Source organism: Ranitomeya variabilis, chromosome 7, assembly GCF_051348905.1.
Source record: "Ranitomeya variabilis isolate aRanVar5 chromosome 7, aRanVar5.hap1, whole genome shotgun sequence".
NCBI lineage: Eukaryota > Metazoa > Chordata > Amphibia > Anura > Dendrobatidae > Ranitomeya > Ranitomeya variabilis.
Genome location: NC_135238.1, coordinates 136,138,211 through 136,157,864, shown reverse-complemented (window position 1 = coordinate 136,157,864; position 19,654 = coordinate 136,138,211). Strand labels below are relative to the sequence as shown.

The 19,654-nt window shown below is 44.1% G+C and overlaps 1 long non-coding RNA gene across 1 annotated transcript in view; it reads left to right on the top strand.

The window, feature by feature from the left end:
- The window catches only part of LOC143785536 (uncharacterized), a 185,782-nt gene extending 171,824 nt beyond the window's left edge, over positions 1 to 13,958 (top strand). The window contains exon 3 of the long non-coding RNA XR_013218008.1: positions 13,841 to 13,958. This is a non-coding gene — a long non-coding RNA (uncharacterized LOC143785536). The remainder of the gene's footprint in view (positions 1 to 13,840) is intronic.
- Positions 13,959 to 19,654: the final 5,696 nt, after the last annotated feature.

The window sequence follows — 19,654 nt, the reverse complement described above, 5'->3', positions numbered from 1 at the left end:
CGACATGCATGTAGCGACTTTTGTGAGATGAGTTTTGTGTGGTGACATGCGTGTAGCAACATTTTGTGTGTCGAGTTGCATGTGACAGGTTAGTGTAGCAAGTTGTGTGCAGCAAGATTTGTGCATGGCGAGTTTTGCGCGTGGCGAGTTTTATGTGTGGTGCGTTTTGAGTATGTGCAAGTTTTATGTGAGGCAACTTTTGCATGTGGTGCAACTTTTGTACATGTGGCAATTTTTCTGTGTGTGCAAGTTTTGCATGAGGTGAGTTTTCCATGAGGTGAGTTTTGCACGTGTGGCGAGTTTTGCGTGAGCCTAGTTTTGCATATGGCGAGTTTTGCATGTAGCGAGTTTTGCGCGTTGCGAGTTTTGAGTGGTGACTTTTGTGTTTCGACTTTTATGTGGCGAGGTTGGTGTGTGTGTGGTGAAATGTGTGCTGAGGGTGGTATATGTGTTCAAGCACGTGGTAGTGTGTGGCGCATTTTGTGTTTGTGTTCACATCCCAGTGTGTGGTGAGTATCCCATGTCGGGGCCCCACCTTAGCAACTGTACGGTATATACTCTTTGGCACCATCGCTCTCATTCTTTAAGTCCTCATTGTTCACATCTGGCAGCTGTCAATTTTCCTCCAACACTTTTCCCTTCACTTTTTCCCCATTATGTAGATAGGGGCAAAATTGTTTGGTGAATTGGAATGCGCGGGGTTAAAATTTCACCTCACAACATAGCCTATGACGCTCTCGGGGTCCAGACGTGTGACTGTGCAAAATTTTGTGGCTGTAGCTGCGACGGTGCAGATGCCAATCCCGGACATACACACATACATACATACACACATTCAGCTTTATATATTAGATATACCTGTATGTAATCTCCTGTATATAGTATATACCTGTGTGTCATCTCACCTATATATAGTATATATCTGTGTGTCATCTCCTTCTGTATATAGTATATACCTGTATGTCATCTCCTCCTATACATAGCATATACCTGTATGTCATCTCCTCCTGTATATACTATATACCTGTAGGTAATCTGCTCCTGTATATAGTATATACCTGTGTGTCATCTCCTCCTGTATATAGTATATACCTGTATGTCATCTCCTCCTGTATGTAGTATGTACCTGTATGTCATCTCCTCCTCTATATAGTATATACCTGTGTGTCATCTCTCCTGTATATAGTATATATCTGTGTGTCATCTCCTCCTGTATATAGCATATACCTGTGTGTCATCTCCCCTGTAAATAGTATATACCTGTGTGTCATCTCCTCCTGTATATAGTATATAACTGTATGTCATCTCCTCCTGTATTAGCCCTCGTTCACACGTTATTTGGTCAGTATTTTTACCTCAGTATTTGTAAGCTAAAATGGCAGCCTGATAAATCCCCAGCCAACAGTAAGCCCTCCCCCTGGCAGTATATATTAGCTCACACATACACATAATAGACTGGTCATGTGACTGACAGCTGCCGGATTCCTATATGGTACATTTGTTGCTCTTGTAGTTTGTCTGCTTATTAATCAGATTTTTATTTTTGAAGGATAATACCAGACTTGTGTGTGTTTTAGGGCGAGTTTCGTGTGTCAAGTTGTGTGTGTTGAGTTGCGTGTGGCGACATGCATGTAGGGACTTTTGTGAGATGAGTTTTGTGTGGCGACATGTGTGTAGCAACTTTTTGTGTGTCGAGTTGCATGTGACAGGTTAGTGTAGCAAGTTGTGTGCAGCAAGTTTTGCGCATGGCGAGTTTTGCGCGTGGCGAGTTTTATGTGTGGTGCCTTTTGAGTATGTGCAAGTTTTGTGTGAGGCAACTTTTGCATGTGTTGCAACTTTTGTGTATGTGGCAATTTTTCTGCGTGTGGCAATTTTTCTGCGTGTGCAAGTTTTGCGTGTGGCGAGTTTTCCATGAGGTGAGTTTTGCACGTGTGGCGAATTTTGCATGTGGAGATTTTTGCGCGTGGCGAGTTTTGAGCGGCGACTTTTGTGTTTCTACTTTTATGTGGTGAGGTTGGTGTATGTGTGGTGAAATGTGCGCTGAGGGTGGTATATGTGTTCGAGCACGTGGTAGTGTGTGGCGCATTTTGTGTGTGTGTTCATATCCCCGTGGTGGTGTGGTGATTATCCCATGTCGGGGCCCCACCTTAGCAACTGTACAGTATATACTCTTTGGCGCCATCACTCTCATTCTTTAAGTCCCCCTTGTTCACATCTGGCAGCTGTTAATTTGCCTCCAACACTTTTCCTTTCATATTTTCCCCATTATGTAGATAGGGGCAAAAATGTTTGGTGAATTGGAAAGCGCGGGGTTAAAATTTCACCTCACAACATAGCCTATGACGCTCTCGGGGTCCAGACGTGTGACTGTGCAAATTTTTGTGCCTGTAGCTGCGACGCCTCCAACACTTTTCCTTTCACTTTTTCCCCATTATGTAGATAGGGGCAAAATTGTTTGGTGAATTGGAAAGCGCGGGGTTAAAATTTCACCTCACAACATAGCCTATGACGCTCTCGGGGTCCAGACGTGTGACTGTGCAAAATTTTGTGGCTGTAGCTGCGACGGTTCAGATGCCAATCCCGGACATACATACATACATACATACATACACACACACACACATTCAGCTTTATATATTAGATATATATATATATATATATATATATATATATATATATATATAAAGAGAAAAAATTGGAACAGCATCAGACACTACCTTGATGACGTGCAAATTTTCCCCAACCAATATTCAAATGGCTTTCAAAATAGAAATAAAAAAGGAAAACAGCACAGAAAAACTCAAAAAAAGTGGACTTTATTGCCCAAACGGCGTGGCAACGTTTCGGATATAGTATCCTTTCTCAAGCAGTGAATACATAGGAGTGACAAGTTTTTATAAGAAACACATACATTTCTCATTAATACAATCATTAAGAACAATAAGAAAAATTAATAAAAATGCATAAGTGACAAGTGATACATAAAGTTCATCAGTGCATGTTCAGAAAATCCTTTAAGATTTATTATTCACACGGACAAATCATTATAAATAGTATGCTATAATCGCAAAGATTCCCTAAATAATCAATTGAATAAATTTCCACAGCCAGGTGTCTCATCCCATGAAACATAATTAGATCAACCTTACAATAACATTGTCAGGACTCTGAACATTTTTTATTACCTTTTTATGCATTACTACCCTTTTCCAAGATGGTGTCTTTGGTCTCATGTGCACTGTGTCTTCCTGCTATAAAACTCCACCCCAGCCTTCAGTCTGTGCTAGAGTATTCTGCCTTGCATCCAGCTCCTGACTCCGTTTACTCCCAGGCTATATATCTGCTCCTGTGAACATGTGGGGTTATCCTGCTACTCTGCTCTGAGTTCCTGCTGCATACACCAGTTCCAGTAATCCTCCTTCATCTGCTGCTCGTGTTTACTTTCTTCTGCTGCTCATGTTTACTTCCATCTGCATTTGCTGGACATGTAAGCTGTTGCTGCTTTGCAAGAACCTGAGACTGTTACCCAGACCTCCCTGGTTGAGCTAAGATATTATTTGAACTGCCTTATAAGCATATCTATCTGTGTTTTGGACTAAGCAAGGACTTATTCGTGTCAAGTATCTTCAAGAATAATTGTGCTTCATAGACTTTCTGCGTGATTGCATTTTCCTCTGAAGTTTCCTATAGACTGCTGAGCTGCATTTGATATTTGCACCAAGTGTTGTGGACTTGAGTTTCTCTCTGCACCTGTTTGAATCACCGTGTGATAATATAGACTTTACCACTTATAAAACTGTGTCCTGTAGTTTTGTTGTTCCACGAAAAGAGTCTCCTGAGTTATCCCCTGTTATGATCCTTAGTGGTTGAGGATCACAAATTACTCCAGCTAAGTAACAAACATAGGACAAGCTCTAGGGAGGTGGCAAACTGGACTGACCGCAAATCTGAACCTATCCAAACACACTAGAAGTAGCCGGTGAACGTGCCTAAAAATCCTAGACGTCTTGAGCCAGCCTGAGGAACTAACTACCCCTAGAGAGAAAGAAAGACCTCTCTTGCCTCCAGAGAAATAATCCCCAAAGATATAGAAGCCCCCAACAGATAATAACGGTGAGGTAAGAGGAAGGCACATACACAGGTGTGAAAGCAGATTCAGCAAATGAGGCCCACTAATACTAGATAGCAGAAAATAGAAAAGGGAATCTATGCGGTCAGTAAAAAACCCTTACAAAATATCCAGTCTGAGATTTCAAGAACCCCCACACCAACCAACGGTGTGGGGGGAGAAACTCAGTCCCCTAGAGCAACCAGCAAGCGAAGAAATCACATTTTAGCGAGCTGGACTAAAAACATAATGAACACTGATAATCAAAAAATGATCAAACAAAAACTTAGCTTGTCTTGGAGAGACTGGGAGCAAGGTAGCCACAAGGAATCTGAAGAGCACTGAATACATTGATAGCAGGCAAGGAACTGAGTCTCCAGGTGAGCTAAATAGGAAACCAACCAAGGATAACGAACCAGCTGATGCAGCCAACCTGCAGAAAGACAACACTACACAGTACCGCTTGTGACCACTAGAGGGAGCCCAAAAATAGAATTCACAACAGTACCCCCCCCTTGAGGAGGGGTCACCGAACCCTCATCAAGAACCCCAGGGCGATCAGGATGAGCCGCGTGGAAGGCACGAACCAAATCGGCCGCATGAACATCAGAGGCGACAACCCAGGAATTATCCTCCTGACCATAGCCCTTCCACTTAACCAAATACTGAAGCCTCCGTCTAGAGATACGAGAATCCAAAATCTTCTCCACCACGTACTCCAATTCGCCCTCGACCAGCACCGGAGCAGGAGGCTCAACAGAAGGAACCTGTGGTTCCACATACCTCCGCAACAAAGACCTATGGAACACATTATGAATGGCAAACGATGCTGGGAGATCCAAACGAAAAGACACCGGGTTAAGGATTTCCAAGATCTTATAAGGACCGATGAAGCGAGGCTTGAATTTAGGAGAGGAGACCTTCATAGGAACATACCGAGAAGACAGCCACACCAAATCCCCAACACGAAGTCGGGGACCCACACCGCGGCGGCGGTTGGCAAAGCGCTGAGCCTTCTCCTGTGACAACCTCAAATTGTCCACCACATGGTTCCAAATCTGCTGCAACCTATCCACCACAGAATCCACCCCAGGAAAGTCAGAAGACTCAACCTGACCCGAGGAAAAACGAGGATGGAAACCAGAATTGCAGAAAAAAGGTGAAACCAAAGTAGCAGAACTAGCCCGATTATTAAGGGCAAACTCGGCCAAAGGCAAAAAAGTCACCCAATCATCCTGATCAGCAGAAACAAAACATCTCAAATAAGTTTCCAACGTCTGATTAGTTCGTTCGGTTTGGCCATTAGTCTGAGGATGGAAGGCCGACGAAAAAGACAAATCAATGCCCATCTTAGCACAAAAAGTCCGCCAAAACCTGGACACAAACTGGTATCCTCTATCAGACACAATATTTTCAGGAATGCCGTGCAAGCGAACCACATTCTGAAAAAATAGAGGAACCAAATCGGAGGAAGAAGGCAACTTAGGCAAGGGCACCAAATGGACCATCTTGGAAAAACGATCACACACCACCCAGATGACAGACATTTTCTGAGATACTGGAAGATCCGAAATAAAATCCATGGAAATGTGTGTCCAAGGCCTTTTCGGAACAGGCAAAGGCAAAAGCAAACCGCTGGCACGAGAACAGCAAGGCTTAGCCCGAGCACAAATCCCACAAGACTGCACAAAGGAACGCACATCCCGCGACAAGGAAGGCCACCAGAAGGACCTAGCCACCAAATCTCTGGTACCAAAAATCCCAGGATGACCCGCCAACACCGAAGAATGTTCCTCGGAAATAACTCTGCTGGTCCATCTATCCGGGACAAACAGTCTCTCTGGTGGACAACGGTCAGGTCTATCCGCCTGAAATTTCTGCAGCACTCATCGCAAATCTGGGGAATTGGCAGACAAAATCACTCCCTCTCTGAGAATACCAGCCGGCTCAGAAACTCCCAGAGAGTCAGGCACAAAACTCCTAGAAAGTGCATCAGCTTTCACGTTCTTCGGACCAGGCAGGTATGAGACCACGAAGTTGAAATGGAGAAAAACAACGACCAACGAGCCTGTCTAGGATTCAGGCGCTTGGCAGATTCAAGGTAAATCAGATTTTTGTGATCAGTCAAGACCACCACACGATGTTTAGCTCCTTCGAGCCAATGTCGCCACTCCTCAAATGCCCACTTCATAGCCAACAACTCACAATTACCAACATCATAATTCCGCTCGGCAGGCGAAAACTTTCTTGAAAAGAAAGCACATGGCTTCATCACAGAGCTTCTCTGCGACAAAACAGCCCCTGCTCCAATCTCAGAAGAATCAACCTCGACCTGGAAGGGGAGAGAGACATCTGGCTGACATAAGACTGGAGCTGAAGAAAACCGGTGCTTCAGCTCCCGAAAGGCCTCCACGGCCGCAGGAGACCAATTAGTCACATCAGAACCCTTCTTGGTCAAATCCGTCAAAGGTTTAACCACGCTAGAAAAATTAGAGATGAAACGACGGTAAAAATTAGCAAACCCCAAAAACTTCTGAAGACTCTTAACAGACGTGGGCTGAGTCCAGTCATGAATAGCCTGGACCTTGACTGGGTCCATCTCCACAGTAGAAGGAGAAAAAATAAAACCCAAAAAGGAGACCTTCTGTACTCCGAAGAGGCATTTTGAGCCCTTCACAAATAAAGCATTAGCACGCAGGACCTGAAACACCATCCTGACCTGCTTCACATGGGACTCCCAATCATCAGAAAAGACCAAAATGTCATCCAAATAAACAATCATAAATTTATCCAGATATTCTCGGAAGATATCATGCATGAAGGACTGAAACACAGAAGGAGCATTAGAGAGTCCAAAAGGCATCACTAAGTACTCAAAATGGCCTTCGGGCGTATTAAATGCTGTTTTCCATTCATCTCCCTGCTTAATGCGCACAAGGTTATACGCACCACGGAGATCTATCTTGGTGAACCAACTGGCACCCTTAATCCGAGCAAACAAATCAGACAATAGTGGCAAAGGATACTGAAATTTGACTGTAATTTTATTCAGAAGACGATAATCTATACAAGGTCTCAAAGAACCGTCCTTCTTGGCCACAAAAAAAAATCCTGCACCAAGAGGGGAAGAGGATGGGCGAATATGTCCCTTCTCCAAAGACTCCTTTATATAACTCCGCATCGCGGCATGCTCTGGTATAGACAAATTAAAAAGTCGTCCCTTAGAGAATTTACTACCAGGAATTAAATTTATAGCACAGTCACAATCCCTATGAGGGGGCAGGGCACTGGACCTGGGCTCATCAAATACATCCTGGTAGTCAGACAAAAACTCAGGGACCTCAGAAGGAGTGGAAGAAGCAATAGACACCAACGGAGTATCGCCATGAATTCCCTGACAACCCCAACTTGACACAGACATAGCTTTCCAATCTAAAACTGGATTATGAGCTTGCAGCCATGGCAGACCCAAAACGACAACATCATGCAAATTATGCAGAACGAGAAAGCGAATCACCTCCTGATGTACGGGAGTCATGCACATGGTCATTTGCGTCCAATACTGAGGCTTATTCTCAGCCAATGGCGTAGCATCAATTCCCCTCAGAGGAATAGGAAATTCCAAAGGCTCCAGGACAAAACCACAGCGCCTGGCAAACGACAAATCCATCAGATTCAGGGCAGCACCCGAATCCACAAAAGCCATAACCGGGTAGGACGACAAAGAACAAATCAAAGTAACAGACAAAATAAATTTAGGCTGTATAGTACCAATGGTGACAGGTTTAGCGATTTTTTTTTAAGCGTTTAGAGCATGCTGAGATAACATGAGTAGAATCACCACAGTAGAAGCACAACCCATTTTGACGTCTATGACTTTGTCGCTCAATTCTGGTCAAAGTTCGGTCACATTGCATAGACTCAGGTCTCTGTCCAGAAAATACCGCCAAAGGATGAGCAGATTTGCGCTCCCGCAAACGCCGATCAACCTGAATGGCTAAAGCCATAGAATCACTCAGACTTGTAGGGGTGGGAAACCCCACCATAACATTCTTAACGGCCTCAGAAAGACCTTCTCTGAAATTTGCAGCCAGGGCACACTCATTCCACTGAGTAAGCACCGACCATTTCCAAAATTTTTGACAATACACCTCTGCTTCATCCTGACCTTGAGAGATAGCCAGCAACGCTTTTTCTGCCTGATTCTCAAGATTAGGCTTCTCATAAAGCAGTCCAAGAGCCAGAAAAAATGCATCTACATTAAGCAAAGCAGGATCTCCTGGCGCCAGAGAGAAAGCCCAATCTTGAGGGTCGCCACGCAACAAGGAGATAACAATTTTAACTTGCTGAGCGGAATCACCAGAGGAACGAGGTCTCAGAGATAGAAATAACTTACAATTATTCTTAAAATTTTGAAACCTAGATCTATCTCCAGAAAACAACTCAGGAATGGGTATCTTTGGTTCTGACATAGGGCTACGAATCACAAAATCCTGAATACTTTGCACCCGTGCAGTAAGATGATCCACACTAGAAGTCAGAGTCTGAACATTCATGTCTGCAGCTGAGCTCAAAACCACCCAGAGTTCAAGGGGATGAAAGAAGCTAAACAGACTGCAGCAAAGGAAAAAAAAAATGTACTCAGGTCTTCTTTTTATCCCACTTCTGCGATGCATTAAACACTTTTTGGTCCTGCTATACTGTTATGATCCTTAGTGGTTGAGGATCACAAATTACTCCAGCTAAGTAACAAACATAGGACAAGCTCTAGGAAGGTGGAAAACTGGACTGACCGCAAATCTGAACCTATCCAAACACACTAGAAGTAGCCGGTGAACGTGCCTAAAAATCCTAGACGTCTCGAGCCAGCCTGAGGAACTAACTACCCCTGGAGAGAAAGAAAGACCTCTCTTGCCTCCAGAGAAATAATTCCCAAAGAAATAGAAGCCCCCAACATATAATAACGGTGAGGTAAGAGGAAGGCACATACACAGGGGTGAAAACAGATTTAGCAAATGAGGCCCACTAATACTAGATAGCAGAAAATAGTAAAGGGGTCTGTGCGGTCAGTAAAAAACCCTTACAAAATATCCACACTGAGATTTCAAGAACCCCCGCACCAACTAACGGTGTGGGGGGGGGAGAAACTCAGTCCCCTAGAGCAACCAGCAAGCGAAGAAATCACATTTTAGCGAGCTGGACTAAAAACATAATGAACACTGATAATCAAAAAATGATCAAACAAAAACTTAGCTTGTCTTGGAGAGACTGGGAGCAAGGTAGCCACAAGGAATCTGAAGAGCACTGAATACATTGATAGCAGGCAAGGATCTGAGTCTCCAGGTGAGCTAAATAGGAAACCAACCAAGGATAACGAACCAGCTGATGCAGCCAACCTGCAGAAAGACAACACTACACAGTACCGCTTGTGACCACTAGAGGGAGCCCAAAAATAGAATTCACAACATCCCCTATAATTATTAAAGGATACTCTAGCCTAAAAAGAAAAAAGGAGACTGCTGGAACAATGACTGCAGAAAGCAGACTAGAGCAGGTGTTTTCCATAATTAGATCACTGCAGAAAGATGTGGAAGGTCTGCAGAAGAAGTTTGGAAGCTTTGAACACAATCAACAAGTGTTTGGACAAACTTTGCAGGACTTAAGCACCCGCATGGCAGCCCAGGAAAACAAACTTGCTGGCATAGAGTCCCAGTATGGACGGGCTTTTCAGGACATAAGCACGCAAATAGTTGCACAAGTGACTTTTCCCCCTGGGCAACCGCCACCAGCTAGCCCACCTAAGTTGCCCCCATTCAGATTTAATGGTGATCGCGACAAATTTCGTGGCTTTGTGAATCAATGTATGCTATATTTTGATGTGCATGCTGACCGCTTTCCTAATGATAGATCCAAAGTATTGTATGTAATAATGCTGCTGACCGCACGAGTGCTCGCCTGGGCGAATCCGATGATTGAGTCTCGTGACCCACGGTTAAATAACTTGGATGATTTCTTGGCCGCGATGGCATTAATGTTTGATGATCCTAATCGCCGTGCAACCGCTGAATCTGCTTTATTGCCTTTACGCCAGGCAAAACATTCTGTTATTGAGTATGCTACTGAATTCAGGAGATTAGCGGTAGATACCAATTGGGACAGTTATGCACAATTGCCTATTTTTAAAAGGGGTCTGTCTAGTATTGTAAAAGATGAACTAGCTCGCTCTGAGTCACCACAAGAGCTAGAGACATTTAAACAGCATTGTGTGCGCATTGACATTCGCCTTACTGAGCGTAGGCAGGAGAAGTTTGCTGCATATAACCGTATTTCTAACTTTTCCCTTCCTTCCAAAGAGCCTGCAGGTAAAACATATCGGGAGGTGGAGGAAGTGCCCATGCAAATTGATTCCGTTCAGAGGCGCAAGATCAATGAATGCCGGGAGCATCGCCTTCGTGAAAGTCTATGTTTCTACTGCGGCAAGTCTGACCACTTCTTGATCAATTGTCCTAAGTGTCCTAGACGGCCTAACAAGGTGCTAGCAGCAGTAGGGGAGTATGACAACTGTGATGATGAATCTGACATCTCTGAATGTAGCCTGCCTTTAAACGCTGTATTCCATTCACTTTCTATGACTTCACCCCTGAAGGAGCTTAAGGAAAAGAACTCTCACTGTTCTCTCCCTATTAAGATCCTGTGTTCAGGACAGTGGATTTCCAGCGCAGCTATGATTGACTCTGGTGCAGGTGGCAATTTCATGGATATCGCATTTGCCAAGGAACATGGTATTGAAATTCAGCAAAGAGCCTTTCTAATTACCATGGAAACAGTGGATGGGTCACCTTTAATCTCTGGGCCTGTGGATCAGGAGACTATACCTCTCGAAATTTTGTTGGAGCCTAATCATCAGGAGCAACTTTCTTTCTTGCTAATTTCTTCTCATTTTCCTGTGATTTTAGGCATTCCTTGGTTGCGTTCTCAGAACCCAATTATCACCTGGGAGACCAAGGAGATAATCTTTCCAACAAGGAGCAACTCAGCGTTAACAGAAGCTGTCCCTGAGTCCACGGCTACGGAACCACATGTACAGGTATTTTCTTTACCTCCAGCATATAAAGAGTTCTCTGACATCTGTGACAAGAAGAATGCAGATCAGCTTCCTCCACACAGGCATTATGACTGTCCCATTGAGTTGCTTCCTGGGGCAACTATTCCTTTTGGTAACGTATACCCTTTGGCGGCACCTGAGCTTCAAGCCTTAAAGGAGTATATTGATGAAAATCTGGCCAAAGGCTTCATACATCCTTCTTCCTCACCAGCAGGGGCACCTATCTTTTTTGTAAAGAAGAAGGATGGGACCCTGAGATCCTGTGTTGACTATCGGGAACTCAATAAGGTAACCGTACGAAATCGTTACCCTTTGCCTCTGATTCCCGAATTACTGGAAAGAGTCCGCCATGCTAAGGTGTTCTCTAAACTGGATCTTCGTGGTGCTTATAATTTGGTGCATATTCGTCCAGGGGATGAGTGGAAGACAGCATTCAGATGCCAGTATGGACACTTTGAATCTCTTGTGATGCCCTTTGGGCTTTGTAACGCCCCTGCAACATTTCAACACCTTGCTAATGACATTTTCAGAGATTTGTTGGACCGGTTTGTAGTGATCTATTTGGACGATATACTAATCTTTTCTGACTCTCTACAGGAACATGAAGAACATGTCAAAACTGTTTTAAGATGTCTGAAAGAGAACCATCTGTATATTAAGCCGGAGAAATCCGAGTTCCATCGTTCTGAGATACAGTTCTTAGGTTATATCATCTCTCCCCAGGGGCTGAACATAGAATCTGGTAAGATTCAGGCTATCCTTGACTGGCCGGTACCCAAGAACGTTAAGGAGGTCCAACGTTTTATTGGTTTTGCAAATTTCTACAGACGCTTCATTCGAAATTTTTCTGATATTGTCAGTCCCATTACTTCCTTGACAAAGAAGGAAAAGCCCTTTAAGTGGTCATCACAGGCTCAAGAAGCTTTTGATCGGCTTAAGATCTGTTTCACATCAGCACCGCTATTGATACACCCAGATCCAACACTTTCTTTCATTGTGGAGGTGGTCGCTTCTGATAATGCTTTGGGGGCTATTCTCTCCCAAAAAACTGGAGAGAAGGGTCTGCTACATCCTTGTGCTTTCTTTTCCCATAGACTAACCTCAGCAACAAAGAATTATGACGTGGGAGACGAGGAATTGCTGGCTATTATTGCGGCTTTCAAAGAATGGAGGCATCATCAGCAAGGAGCTGCACAACAGATCATAGTGCTAACTGACCATCGCAATTTAGAGTTCCTTAGATCTTCTAGATGTCTTTCTCCTCATCAGGCTCGTTGGAACTTATTTTTAAATATATTTAACTTTGTTATCTCGTACCGTCCAGGTTCTCGTAATGGGAAGGCTGATGCTTTATCCCGAATCCATACTGCGGATTCCGTACCTGGAGCTCCATCCAAGACCATTCTATCTGATGCCAATTTCATCGGAGTTATCCACGATCAGGACTTGTGGAAGGAGTGCAGGGAGGCCTATGACGGTGATGTATTTCTGGCCAACCCACCTGTGGATATTAATCTTGTCTTTAAGGGTGGCATGTGGTTCAGAGATCGATGTGTCTACGTCCCTGAGGTCGTCCGTCTGCAGATCCTCAAGTTGGTACATGACTCCAAGTTGGCTGGTCACAGGGGAGTACAGAAGACACAAGAGTTCCTGAGCCGATTCTTCTGGTGGCCAACTTGCCTGAAGGATACCAAGGACTATGTTCTCTCTTGCGAGGTATGTGCTCATTACAAGACTCCTCATGTGGCACCTACGGGTCTTCTACAACCATTACCTGTTCCGTCTGCCCTTGGGGGTCTATATCAATGGACTTTATTGTGGAGCTGCCTACATCGGGGGACATGAATACAATCATGGTGGTAGTTGATCGCCTGACTAAAGCTGCTCATTTTGTTCCGTGCACCGGCCTCTCCTCAGCTAAAGATACGGTGAACTTGATTATACAGAATGTCTTTCGGTTGCATGGGGTTCCGGATGAGATCATCTCTGACCGTGGAGTGCAGTTCACTTCAAGATTCTGGAAGGGGTTTTGCTCTGCACTCAATATTAATGTCTGTCTCTCTTCTGCTTATCATCCCCAGACAAATGGTCAGACTGAGCGTACCAACCAGACGCTGGAACAATATCTAAGATGCTATGTCAGCCATCTCCAGGGTGATTGGTTGGAGTTGCTGCCGTTAGCCGAATTTTCATATAACAATTCTCAGTGCGCCTCCACTAAATTTACACCTTTCTTTGCCAATCTGGGTTATCATCCGTGTATCTTACCTAGGTCTCCAATTAATTCTCCGGTTCCGGGAGTGGAGGAACGGCTGACTGCGATGAGTCAAAATCTGGAGGTTCTGAAGGAATCCCGGACCACAGCTCAAGAAAGTTATAAGAGATCGGCTGATAGATTCCGTAAACCTGCACCCATGTTCAAGGTAGGAGATTCCGTGTGGTTAGCAACTAAGAATCTGAAGTTAAACGTTCCTTCACAAAAACTTGGACAGAAATTCATTGGCCCTTTCAAGATCAACGGTATTGTGAGCTCTGTGGCCTGCCGGCTGAAGCTGCCTAGGACTATGAAGGTACACCCAGTTTTTCATGTATCTTTACTAAAGCCTGTATCTCCTAATAGCTTCCAGGGACGTGTTGTGCCACCTCCGCAGCCTGTGGTGATTGATGGGCAAGAACAATTTGTGGTGGAGGAAATTGTTGATTCCAGGATTCGCAGGAATCGGCTCCAATATCTGATAAGATGGCAAGGATATCTCCCTGAGGAAGACTCCTGGGAGCCTGTGGAAAACATCAATGCCCAACAGAATATTTCTCGTTTTCATCAGAGATTCCCTGAGAAACCAGGTCCAGGATCGTCCTGAGGCCGCTTCTAATGAGGGAGTAATGTCAGGACTCTGAACATTTTTTATTACCTTTTTGTGCATTACTGCCCTTTTCCAAGATGGCGTCTTTGGTCTCATGTGTACTGTCTTTCTGCTATAAAACTCCACCCCAGCCTTCAGTCTGTGCTAGAGTATTCTGCCTTCCATCCAGCTCCTGACTCCGATTACTCCCTGGCTATATACCTGCTCCTGTGAACCTGTGGGGTTATCCTGCTACTCTGCTCTGAGTTCCTGCTGCATACACCAGTTCCAGTAATCCTCCTTCATCTGCTGCTCGTGTTTACTTCCATCTGCATTTGCTGTACATGTAAGCTGTTGCTGCTTTGCAAGAACCTGAGACTGTTACCCAGACCTCCCTGGTTGAGCTAAGATATTATTTGAACTGCCTTATAAGCATATCTATCTGTGTTTTGGACTAAGCAAGGACTTATTCGTGTCAAGTATCTTCAAGAATAATTGTGCTTCATAGACTTTCTGCATGATTGCATTTTCCTCTGAAGTTTCCTATAGACTGCTGAGCTGCATTTGATATTTGCACCAAGTGTTGTGGACTTGAGTTTCTCTCTGCACCTGTTTGAATCACCGTGTGAGAATATACTTTACCACTTATAAAACTGTGTCCTGTAGTTGTCTTGTTCCACGCAAAGAGTCTCCTGAGTTATCCCCTATAATTATTACAAACATATTCCTCGTGCATGTTAGACCTTCGTCGTCCTAGCGTGTCTACTGCGCATGTCCATGACGTTTGTGCCCAGTACCCACAATGCTCAGGCATGCAGTTGCGGAGAACACCTTCAGAGAGCAGGGCGCCATATTAACTAAGGCATTTTGTAATTACATGCCCACTGCACGTATCCATGATGTTTATATCTAAAACCCACAGTGTTTGTATATACGATTGCGCAAAGCAGTTCCCGAAAACACAGCGCCATATTAACTATGGTATTTCCATTGTAAGTATATCCATATAAGAAGGAACCAAACAGTAAATAAATAATAAAGCCTTACTGAAGACTCCAATTTTTTCTATATGAGGGCAATATAAAGTATCCTTAAACAAAGAACGCAACAAAACTCTCTTATGTGACATGCTTAAATGTGCCGCCGAGATACAGGGTCAGGACATAAGCCCATTATAGTGACACTAGGTCTGGGAAGACCCTCCCCAATTAAGTGGGGCCTCCCATTCCCATTGTTGCGTTCTTTGATTAACGATACTTTATATTGCCCTCATATAGAAAAAATTGGAGTCTTCAATAAGGCTTTATTATTTATTTACTGTTTGGTTCCTTCTTATATGGATATACTTACAATGGGAATACCATAGTTAATATGGCGCTGTGTTTCCGGGAACTGCTTTGCGCAATCATATATCCAAACACTGTGAGTTTTAGACATAAGTGTCATGGATACGTGCAGTGGGCATGTAATTACAAAATGCCTTAGTTAATATGGCGCCCTGCTCTTTGAAGGTGTTCTGCGCAACTGCATGCCTGAGCATTGAGAGTCCTGGGCACAAACGTCATGGACATGCGCAGTAGACACGCTAGGACGCCAAAGGTCTAACATGCACGAGGAATATGTTATTGTAAGTTTGATCTAATTCTGTTTCACGGGATGAGACACCTGGCTGTGGAAATTTATTCAATTGATTATTTAGGGAATCTTTGCGATTATAGCATACTATTTATAACGATTTGTCCGAGTGAGTAATAAATCTTAAAGGATTTTCTGAACATGCACTGATGCACTTTATGTATCACTTGTCACTTATGCACTTTTTATAAATTTTTCTTATTGTTCTTAATGATTGTATGAGAAATGTATGTGTTTCGTATAAAAACTTGTCACTCCTATGTATTCACTGCTTGAGAAAGGATGCTATATCCGAAATGTTGCCACGCCGTTTGGGCAATAAAGTCCACTTTTTTTTAGTTTTTTTGTGCTGTTTTCCTCTTTTATTTCTATATATATATACATATATATATATAATCTGTAGATTTGTCGTCATAAAAGGAGGGGGGCCCTGACACATTTCTTGCACAGGAGCCCCAAGCTGTCAGTGACCGCCTATGATGCTGATAATAATTCAGTGGTGGACATGAACTAGTAACTTGACAGGGTTGCCAAGGATGTGATATTAGGAGGAATAGGGTGTTGGCATCAGCAGTACACAGCGCAGTTGAGGTGCGGCTAGAGGATCTCGTGGTGCAACATCGGCTGATTCTGTGCTCTGGAGCAGATGATGTTGCATGCACTGCTGGTGGATAAGGCTCTAAAGAATCTTAAAGGTCTGTTGGCGGTAGAGGCATCTTCTGTGTGGGAGTTCTTTTGCATGTTGCCAACAGGTGATTCTCTTTGGCAGTATATACTGTAGACTCTGAAAGAGGAATGTAAGATGTGGATGTCCCGACTCACAGAATAGAAACTACTGCTCTCCATCAGAATAGGAAGTAACATCACCTGCTCATTTAGAGAAAGCACGGGGGTCAGCAAGCCTCAAGTTGTCCTCCTCTCCCTTTTCATCACGCTAATCTATCAGTCAGGCTGCATGCACATTTAGTAACTTGTTAGTGTCATCGTCATCAAGCACTAGTGGTTGCTGCACTCCACGTACACATCATCTTTCCATTTCACTGTATAATATTGAACCGATTGTGTATCAGCAGATGTACGCTCATAGTCATCTGCTAATTTGTCAACCAAACTCTCACCTAGTCAAGTTGCTAGTGGTACAGTCATGTCTGCACCATCTCACTGGAAGATACCCAGCTGTAAATAATTCTCTCAAAAAGGGGTGTCCACTTTCTGTGTCAAATGCAGGGGAATCTAGGCTGCCCCGTTAACTTGTGTTCGAGCTCTAATGTGCACTGCACCAGGAGTGGAAGCTATGGTCAGGAACAATACAAGGGTTTCTTGGCCCACTGGAAGAAAATTTGCAGTGGCAGCGATGCACCACTGTAACCGCAACAGGTGGTGAAGCCTACACGAGTGGGCACTATAACTGGCACCCCAGCTTTTATCTGTCTCCTTTCCCCGGATCCTACTCAACTGGCATGACCGCTTTCCACACATTGACTGCAGTCATTTCGCTCATGCCAGGTAAAGCACTATTAAGCAGTCTCACATCTTGAAAAAAATGTCAGTTATCACCTTGGTTGGCTCCACATCAAGTGCATTTGGGAATTGTTGTGACAAACCATGTCCGAAACATTTTGGCTGCCTAAGGCTTCCTGCTCCTCGCGATGCTCCCGGCAGCTTCCGTTCCCAGTAATGCCTCGTGGCAATGACCCCAGATGACGTAGCGGTCTCGCAAGACCGCTACGTCATCACAGGTCATTGCTGCAAAGCATCCCTGGGAATGGAAGCATCACGAGGAGCGGGAAGGCTGCCAGGGACGCCTAAGGGTGAAAATATCACGATTTTTTATTTTAATTCTTTTTTTTTACAGGTATATGGTTCCCAGGGCCTGGAGGAGAGTCTCCTCTTCTCCACCCTGGGTACCAACCGCACATGATCCGTTTACTTCCCGCATGGTGGGCATAGCCACATGCGGAAAGTAAGCGGATCAATGCATTCCTATGTGTGCGGAATCCCCGCGAGTCTGCACAAAGAATGAACATGCTGCGTTTTTTTCCGGACTGCGATTCCGCCACGGAAAAAAAACGCAACATGTGCACAAAAATTGCAGATTGCATTCTAATAATAGGATGCTTAATGTATGCATTTTTTCGCAGTTTTATTGTGTTTTTATTGCGAAAAACTACAAAAAAAAGTGAAAAATCCTGAACATGTGCACACAGCCTTACAGTCAGGCAACACAACTCACACACCCAGTATGGCCCATATCCTAAATTTTAAAAGTCCAACATTTCTTTCAGAAATATACTTGCTTGAGGGGGGTGGTGGCTTTGGCCAGTAAAGGGTCAGCTCATTTCAACCAATCTTATGTGGTAGAGCACACACTTTGTCTTTGAAGAAACAGTGATCTAGCAGATCACTGCCTGATTTGCAACAACACAATCCCCTGAGATTCAACGCTGAAAATGTTGGAGCACCTGTACAAGCAGTGTAAAGCAGTGATAGACTACATCATGCAGCAGCTAAGCTTGAGTGTGAGTTGTTTTGAGATCCAATATTGACAGCTCATTCGGGATGCATTTCACCTACTGAAGCCCTTCAAAGAGGTGACCAAATTTTTCAGAAGGGAGAGCTGTGGAACTAATGATGTCACCCCCTTATATATACTGGAAAAAACACTCAACAGAACGCAACAGAGCTACCAGAAAACAGCATCTTTCACATGTTTAACACCACCCTATGTTTGTTGGGTACCGCAGGATTAGGAGAAAGAGGAGGATGAGCAGCAGCAGGTGGATGTGGACATAGAATTGGCATAGGAGGAGGACAAAGTGCACAGAGTCAAAACAACAATGTTTGCCATTAGAACTGTTGCAATGAGGTAATGCAAATGAGTCAACAAGGCCCTTGGTTATACTGGTCAGCCAGGCAAGCTGTATGCTGGAATGCTTATAAGATAATAGGCGTATTGTTGCCTTCAAACAAAGGAATGACTATTGGGGAGATGCCTGTTGACTGGATGACTGACCAGCAGACCTCTCTGCAATTCCTGCAAACCCAACAAACCCCCACCCTTGCCAATATTAGGCCTACAACAAATAGATGAAGAAGCAGTAGCTACAGTATCTTTGACATGATGGTCCCGATTTTTTCAGTATAGCTGGTGGTTTTGTCAAACCCAAATAAATCAGGATATCCACCGCAAGTGTGATAAACCTTACATTTAACAAAATGAATCACACATGGATAAGTGCTTACTTTTATTCACCTACAGCTGATGTTGGTGATTAAATTTGCTTGCCTGTGCCTTATCCTCCCTTCTGATGCATGCCACCAGTGTCCAGCTGTTGTAGTCTTACACTGCCAAACATATCCTTTACTTCCTGTCCTCATGCTCTACAGTGAGGCCTCTGCAACGGTCACTGCTCAGCCACACATCCTCTAGCTGCTTGCAACTGTGTGTACTGTTGCTGCCAGGGTTGGCATTGCTGGCCCTTCACTGCGAGACATCTCCTTGTCCTCCCCAGTCTAATTATTTTGCAGCTTCTGCATCTGCCAATGCACAATTATGTCATCCATACATCTCCTTGCTGCCTGCCCATTGTGTTTATAGTGACAGACTGTATTGTTGCTGTTGGGGTCATTTATTTCATGGCACTTTACATGTGAAAAGGGGTATACAAAATAAAAAACAAGTACAATAATCATGAACAATACAAGTCACCGAATGGTACCAGAGGAAAAAGGACCCTGCCCGCGAGGGCTCACAGTCTACAAGGAATGGGTGAGGATAAGGTATGTGAGGGTATAGCTAGTTGTGCAGCAGTATAGTGGTATGAGGGTTACTGCAGGTTGCAGGCTTGTTGGAAGAGGTAGGTCTTCAGGTTCCTTTTGAAGGTTCCTATGGTAGGCGAGAGTCTGATATGTTAAGGTACAGAGTTCCAGAGTAGGGGGGATGCGCGGGAGAAATCTTATATG